Consider the following 8,164-nt stretch of genomic DNA (forward strand, 5'->3'; position numbering starts at 1 on the left):
CGTGATGTCACGGAGGCGCTCGACGACGCGGCATGGAAAGCCGCCATGGACGATGAAATGGCATCCATCCTCGACAACAGAACCTGGGTACACTGTCCTCTACCTGCAGGACACAAGGCAATTGGCTTAAAGTGGGTGTACAAGGTCAAGCGGGACGTTGATGGCAAGGTGATCAAGCACAAAGCCCGCCTCATCGCTAAGGGGTATGCACAGCGGCAAGGTGTTGACTTCGAGGAGGTGTTTGCTCCGGTGGCTCGGATGGAGACAGTGCGTGTGCTGCTAGCCCTTGCAGCCCACTCCAAGTGGGAAGTACATCACATGGACGTCAAGTCGGCCTTCTTGAACGGCGATCTTGAAGAGGAAGTTTATGTGGTACAGCCGCCGGGGTACATCACAGCAGGCAAGGAGGCACATGTGCTGAGGCTGCAGAAGGCACTGTATGGGCTTCGTCAAGCACCAAGAGCCTGGTATGCCAAGCTGGACGACACATTGGGCACGCTCGGATTCACTCGCAGCGTGCTGGAGCATGCGGTGTACCGGCGAGGCGATGGCACCAACTTTCTCCTGGTGGGGATATATGTTGATGACCTCATCATCACAGGCACAGACGCCGCAGCCATCAGCAAGTTCAAGGAACAAATGCAGAAGCTGTTCAAAATGAGTGACCTCGGCCTTCTCAGTTACTATCTAGGGATCGAGGTGGAACAGTCAGATGGAGTGATCACACTGTGCCAGCGCAGCTATGCAGCAAAGATTTTGGAGGTGGCAGGGCTGAGCAACTGCAATAGTTGCAGCACACCTATGGAGTGCAGACTGAAACTGCACAAGGAGGATGGGGCAAAGGCTGTGGACGCTACCATGTACCGCAGCATAGTTGGGAGCTTGCGTTATCTGACCAACACCAGACCAGACATCACACATGCCGTGGGTATTGTTAGCAGGTACATGGAGAAACCAAGCACAACTCACTGGACTGCAGTAAAACAGATCCTCCGATACATCAAGGGAACACAGGACCTTGGATGTCGATACAGAGCAGGGAGAGGGACGACAGTTCTAACTGGTTTCTGTGATAGCGATCACGCGGGCGATGTTGGAGACCGGAAGAGCACTTCTGGACAGGTTTTCTTCCCCAATGAGAACCTTGTCTCTTGGACATCACAGAAAAAGAAAGTTGTGGCGATCAGCTCATGCGAGGCTGAATATGTGGCGGCCACAGCAGCAACCTGCCAGGGACTGTGGCTGAGTCGTCTTCTTGGAGAGCTGCTGGGAAAGGAGCCCGAAAGGTTCGAGCTGCTGTGTGACAATCTGTCAGCCATAGCTCTGGCCAAGAACCCTGTTCATCACGATCGAACCAAGCACATAGACATCAAGTTCCACTACATTCGTCATATCATTGAGGCAGATCAAGTGGAACTCAATCATGTGGGCACACAAGACCAGTTGGCTGATCTGCTGACCAAAGCGCTTGGGCGAGTTCGTTTCATCGAATTACGTCAGAGGCTGTGGATGGTGAAGATCAGCAAGCCTGTCTGAGCTTAGGGGGGAGAATTGTTAGCCAACTATAAGCTCAGAGGGTTTTAGGTAGTCGTTCTGTCAGAGAATAAAAACCTGGTGTCTGTTTCTGCAGCGTCAGGTTAGGGACATAGTCGTTTTCAGTTAGCGAGTTAGTCGCTCTGTTGGTGGTGGACGTGGTCTGTGCGTTCCGCTGCCGTAGTTGTAGGATCGATCGAGCGCACGCTTCGGTCGTGGGATGGCACGATCCAGTAAGAGGCAATGCCGCGATCATCGCATGTAATAAAAGGAAGAACAACCGAAAAGCAGTTCAGTTGAACACTGCACAAAAACACCTCGTCTCTGTCTCTCTTTTCTGCATACAATTCCATCGAATTTGGTTGTGCGAGGTAGAGGGAGTTGCGATCTGCAACCACAGGACAAACGGGTAATTCCAGGAGTCCGTCGTCCTGAGAGCGACGAGGTCTTCAGACCCCCCTCGCATGAGCACCCTGCGGGCATAGCAACTGTTCACCACGTTGGCGATGATGTTATCCAGCTCAGGACGTGGGACGGTGGTGCCGGTGAAAGGATCGTGCAAGAGACATCGATGCGTATTATCTTCGGCGTCGATTCCGTCGAGGAGGAGCCAGCTGCCTGTTGAGCCGAAGCATGTAGCGTCCTTGGGGAAGGAGGCGAGGCGACGCGATCGCGCCGAGCGACCCTGGAAGGACGTCAGGAAACGCCCGCTGGAGAGAGCCACCCATGGAGGTGGGTGGCGCACGGGGGAGCCATGGTGGCGCATTGCCGTTCGCCAGGAGCGGCAGACTGCACGGAGGCGGGCACAATCAGCGGCGGTCGGGAGGCGTGTGACGACGGCGCCGATGATCTCTGGCAGGAGCTCGGACCATGGCTGAATCGACGCGTCCTCCATCATGTCCGTCTCTATTTTGGTACCGGACGATCCCAGCAGGAAACAAAAGCAGGGAGCAGGAACACATATATATAGCCTCCCAGAATCGATCGTTCCGTATAAGTAACACGATCCGAACCCAATTAAACTAGACCCCACATCGACCTTTTGATTGGAAATTTGAAATTATTACGTACTTTTCTGACTTGGACTGAAATTAAATCTCGTTATATAGGGAATCCCTCCCTGGCAGTCGACCGCTCTCGCGGTCAGTTTTGTTACAGTTACGATTCCCTTTATGGCTTGTTTGACTTTTCCTCCTCCCTTTCTAGCACCGCTCCGTCCCCCGATTCTGGAACATGCGCAGCGCGAGTGGGAGGGCGGACAGAGCACCTCGTCCTGACCGGCACGCCGGGGAAATCAAGCTGGAAGGGGAAGTGGTGGGGGTCGTCGAAATCTGGCTGGGGCGGCAGGAGGAGGCGGCGCCGGAACCTGGCCGGGACGTGAGGAGACGGCGGCTCCCGATGCTGGCCGCGATGAGAGGAGGCGACGGCGCCCCCACGTTGGCCGCGATGCGAGGAGACGATGCAGGTTGTGAAGAGGCGAGGGCGGAGGCGTCCGACGGTGCTGCCGCCTCCCACGCTGGCCGCGATGGTGAGGAGTCGAGGGCGGAGGCGTCCGATGCTTGCTGTGACGGGGAGGAGCGGGGACGTGTCCGCGGGTGGCCTGAACGGGGAGGCGCCGGCCGGGACGGGGGGAAGGAGCCGCCAGCGCCGACGCTCTGCGCTGGATGGGACGGGGGCAGTACAGAGAAGGGCGAAGATGGGTGGATGATTGGGTCGTGGGTGGTGGGATGGGGTCGAAGCTGGCCTGCACGGGGAGGAGCCGGCCGGAACGGGGGAAGGAAGCGCCGGGCCGCCGGCGCCGATGCCCTGCGCTGGATGGGACGGGGCGAGGACAGAGAATGAGTGGAGGATTTGGGTCGTCGGTGGTGGGGTGGGATTAGTTAGGTTTATTTTCCATTTCCCTTTCCTTTTTTTTATTATATAGTATGATGTAATTTTAATAAAAATATCAAGTAGTAGTTTACAATTCCCTTTTTCTATAATTCTACATTTGCTTGTTTGTGTTATTTGTATCGAAATTCCTATTATTTAGACTATATTATTTTTTAATTCCCTTTTTCGGGCTAGTGGGTTTTATGGGGGAAATAACGGGTGGGGAACCACTTGCAACTCAAATAAACTACCACTTGCGATTTAAATAAATTACTACTTTTCACTCAAATAAACTACTACTTTTCGGATTAATATATTTTCACATTTACCTTTGATAAATAATGGGCAAAGGGGTTGATAAATTCGAAAGCTAAAAATATCCTAAAACTATTCTAAATATAATTAGCTTTTCGGGTCGATAAATTTTCATATTTACCGTTGATAAATAACTGACGAAGTGTTTGATAAATTGTGAGCTAAAAATGTCCCATAAATATTCTATATAAAATTAGATGTTCGGTTAGATAACTTTTCATTTTTACCATTGATAAATAACGGGTGGAGAGGTTGATAAATTGTGAGGTAAAATGTTTCTAATATATTCTAAATGAAATTAACTTCTCATGTTGATAACTCTTTACAATTACCATTGCTAAATAACGAACAAAGGGTTGATAATTTGTGAGCTAATAATGTTTCCAAAAATATTCTAAATAAAATTAGCTTTTTGGGTCGATAACTTTTCATATTTATCATAGGTAAATAATGGGCAGAGGGGTTGATAAATTGTGAGCTAAATATGTTCCCAAAATATTCTAATTAAAATTAGCTTTTCGAATCGATAACTTCTCACATTTACCGTTGATAAGTAATGAGCAGAGGGGTAGATAAATTTGAGACCTAAAATGTCCCAAAAATATTCTAAATAAAATTAGATTTTCATGTCAATAAATTTTCATATTTACCGTTTATAAATAACTAGAGAGGGGTTGATAAATTGTGAGCTAAATATGTTCCCAAAATATTCTAATTAAAATTAGCTTTTCGGTTTGATAACTTCTCACATTTACCGTTGATAAGTAATGAGTAGAGGGGTAGATAAATTTGAGACCTAAAATGTCCCAAAAATATTCTAAATAAAATTAGCTTTTCGTGTCGATAAATTTTCATATTTACCGTTGATAAATAACTAGCAGAGGGGTTGATAAGTTGTGAGTTAAGATGTTTTTAATTTTTAAATGAAATTAATTTTTTAGGTTGATAACTTTTCATATTTATCATTGCTAAATAAGAAACACAGAGGTTGATAAATTATGGGCTAAAAATAGTCTTCAAAATATTTTTAAATGAAATTAACTTCTAGGGTTGATAAATTTTGACATTTACCCATAACAACTTAGGTATAGTGTGTTCATAACTTTTAGGCCAAGAAAATTTCTGAATATATAAGGATGCATGCTAGTTTTATGATCTTGCCGAGGTCGATTTATTAGTGAAAATAAATTTGAAATAGTAGTTATTGTTTGAAACGAGAAAAAGTTTGAATTAGGAAATATATTTGGCTAGTGTCAACTTTCGTGTGTATTTATTAGTTGTCACGGTTCACTGAGAGTACAAAAAGAATGCGTCTCCTTTCTTTACAACAAATATCACGTAGCTCAGGTGGTGAGCTCGCCGCGGCAGCAACAGCAGGCTGCGGGTTCCAGCCCCGGCGGAAGCACTTTTTGCGAGCGCGCGCGTGGAAGTGGACCGGCAAAACAGAAACTGCTAACGCGGGCCCGGGACGGGGACGGGATGAAAATGGAAACATGCGAACCGGACTAAAAGGGGATGCCAGATGGTCGGAAATCGACCGCGCTAGCGCTCGACCGCTAGCTAGGCCTGCCCCGTTATATACTCTGTAGCCAATAAGGAGTCTTGAGCAAGTAGAACGACTTCGGCTCTACAATGGACATGGCAGTAGGACTGTTCTTCGTGTCTCCTTTACAAAATTAAAAAGTACTCCCTCCGATCTCTTTTAATTGACTCGAATTTAGTATAATTTTCTATTAAATTTGAGTCAATTAAAACGTAATACAACGACACTGGCAGTTATAGGTAACATGAATAAAGCAGCCTGTTGGAAGCTAATTAATCCTGAATAACCACCTATTCACCACCTTCACCGGGTAATCTTTCAAGTCGTATCAGAGCAAAGTCTTCTTGTTTTGAATTTAACGCCTAAAGTCAATCCACTAGGCCACTTCCCCACTCGATTACGATGTCTCCCGAGTGCGCACCTCTCTCCTCCTTCTCACCCCGACGACCACCACCCCTTCCTTTGGCCTCCACTGGTATCTACCTCTGCCACAAGACCCCGGCCGAGCGCACGCCCGCCCTCTCCATCCTCCTACAGCCAGCCGTGCACCCATCGCCTCAGCACACGCCAAACCCTCCATCATGTCGGCCCTACCTTGATCTTTGTGCGTAGCTCGGCGAGAAGCAATAGGCTCGGCGAGAGTGATGTGAGAGATTGGAAAGGCAACACTGAAATGTATGGCTCGGTGTGCGTGGTAGGTAGGGGTAGTTGGTGGTTGGTGGAGATTACTGGTAGAATTGTAGCATTGCTCCATGCTACTATTAAGCCAGTACCACCAGAGTGGTCATAAAAGCAATGCTACTGGTAATGAGCACATGTCGTATTGTTGGATTCCAAAATATTAGTAGTGTGGAACTTCAGTGGGTATGCTACCAATAAGCCTTTACCGTTTTTGTGTGCCTATTATAGGCACGCCACCACAATTAGTAGCTGTGTAGACTATGGTGGGTGCGGCACCAATATTGTTACCCCAATAACGGTTTTCCTACAAGTGCTTCCCCCATCGCTCTATGGATGCCCGCTAGGGCTGGGGCTCCCGGCCGACAACTCCCCCATAAGGTGTGTGTGTGTGTGTGGGGGGCGGGGGGAGGGTTGGTCCTCTCCTTAAGGAAGCCTCTCCCTTTGACCCTTATGTAATGTGGTATCCCCCTCTCCTCCCAAACATCATTTTATTTTTCAATTTTATTATGATTGTTATCGGACTATCAATCAATCTCGAGACAAGATCACATGCAGACCCATCTCGGTAAAACCTGATATGTGTTTTACGTGCAATTGTATATTTGTCTCTGTTATTTATTTCTGACAATGTAAGTACAATGCGTACACTTTCTACCCCTCGCAGGGAAAAAAATACATATATGTGATCATAGTATGAGATAGAAGGTTTAACTTCTTGTGGACATCAGAGAGATCTTTGCTTTTGCAAAGAGCCACACTATTAGTAATCCCTCCGCCCCATATACTTATGACAGCTGAGAACAGATTTATAACTAGATTGCTTGTGGATACACTACAAGTAATTTGTACCGAAGGCTATATGACACAATTTTCAAACCACTAATTCCGGAGGGACGATCCATGTTGGCACCATCCAATCCCGAAAAAAAGTGCGATATTTGAACCGGTCATCATCCGGTAGGGTAGTGATCATTTGGGATCGCACATTAAATATGTGGCGAGTGTCGATAAAGTGGATAGCATCCTCCTCTATCTCCCCACCAGCGGGGATGGACTTGCTGAAGAGTTTGCTGAGGAAAAGTGCATTGCCGTCTAGCCCGTCCGTTACCGGCATCCACGCTTGTGAGGTCATGTCTGCCTCAAAAACCTCCACCTTCAGAGTGTGCTCGCCACGGTATAGAGGGTCATGGAATTTTCGTCTCAGCATGAGAAGCTTCCCGCGCATCTCGACGAAGTACCAAGTGGTGATCATGAGCAAGAATAAGTGGAAGTCTACATCGTCGCACATGCGACACCAGGGAAAATATCATAATATTGTTGGTCTCGTCTTCATCCTCGTTGTGCCTGATGACGTAATGAGTACTCGTAACCTTGGGCGCACCATCAGCATCAAAGGCAATTTCGAGACAAATTAGGTCCTCAGCCTCCGTCATGCCGTAGAGTTTGTCACCAAGGAAGGCAACATCGATGATGCGGGCGAAGAGAGCCCTCGTTTGCGGCTCGGGTACCCACACACCCTTCCCAGCGCGAACTAAGATGATAGGGCAATTTCGCTTGTTGGGCATGAGAACGATGATGTCATCGGGTGTCGACCGCATGAGCACCTTGCGGATGTTGAAAGACTTGGGAACAATGCCGATGACGGTGTCCAGCTCAGGGAGCTGCATAGTCACATAAGAGAAAGGATTGTACATCATGTACCTGTGTCTTTTCTTGTCTTTGTCGAGGCACACGAGGGCGAGCCAATTGTCGGTGGAGCCAACACACCTCACGTCGTCGGGTAGGGAGGTTGGGCAGCGTTGCGACCAGTCTTCAGGGTAGGTGAGGAAGCAACAGTCCGGCAAGACCACCCATGGAGGGTGCCTTTCCTGCGGAGGATGGTGGTCGCGCATCGCCGAGTGCCACGAGCGGCAGACGGTGCGGGCACGGGCACAATCAGCAGCGCTTCGGAGGCTGGTGACACGGTTGGCAGGACATTGGAGGCCCCAGAAGGAACGCCCAGTTTGACAGTTTCTCCAGGGCCAGGCCCTGGCGAGATGAAAATCAACAACGCCGTTCGCGCGGGAGCTCCGCCTCGGCATGGCCGGAGAATCCAAAATCCCAGCGGCGTTGCGCGAAAAAGGTAGGGGTAACCTCCCTCTTCGGTTACCCTCTCCATTAGCCCCCTCCCAAATTTTCCCTTCCCCCAACTTTCGCACCGGCGGCGACGGCTCCACAGAT

This window comes from Lolium perenne, chromosome 3 (genome assembly GCF_019359855.2).
Source record: "Lolium perenne isolate Kyuss_39 chromosome 3, Kyuss_2.0, whole genome shotgun sequence".
In the NCBI taxonomy this organism is placed as follows: domain Eukaryota; kingdom Viridiplantae; phylum Streptophyta; class Magnoliopsida; order Poales; family Poaceae; genus Lolium; species Lolium perenne.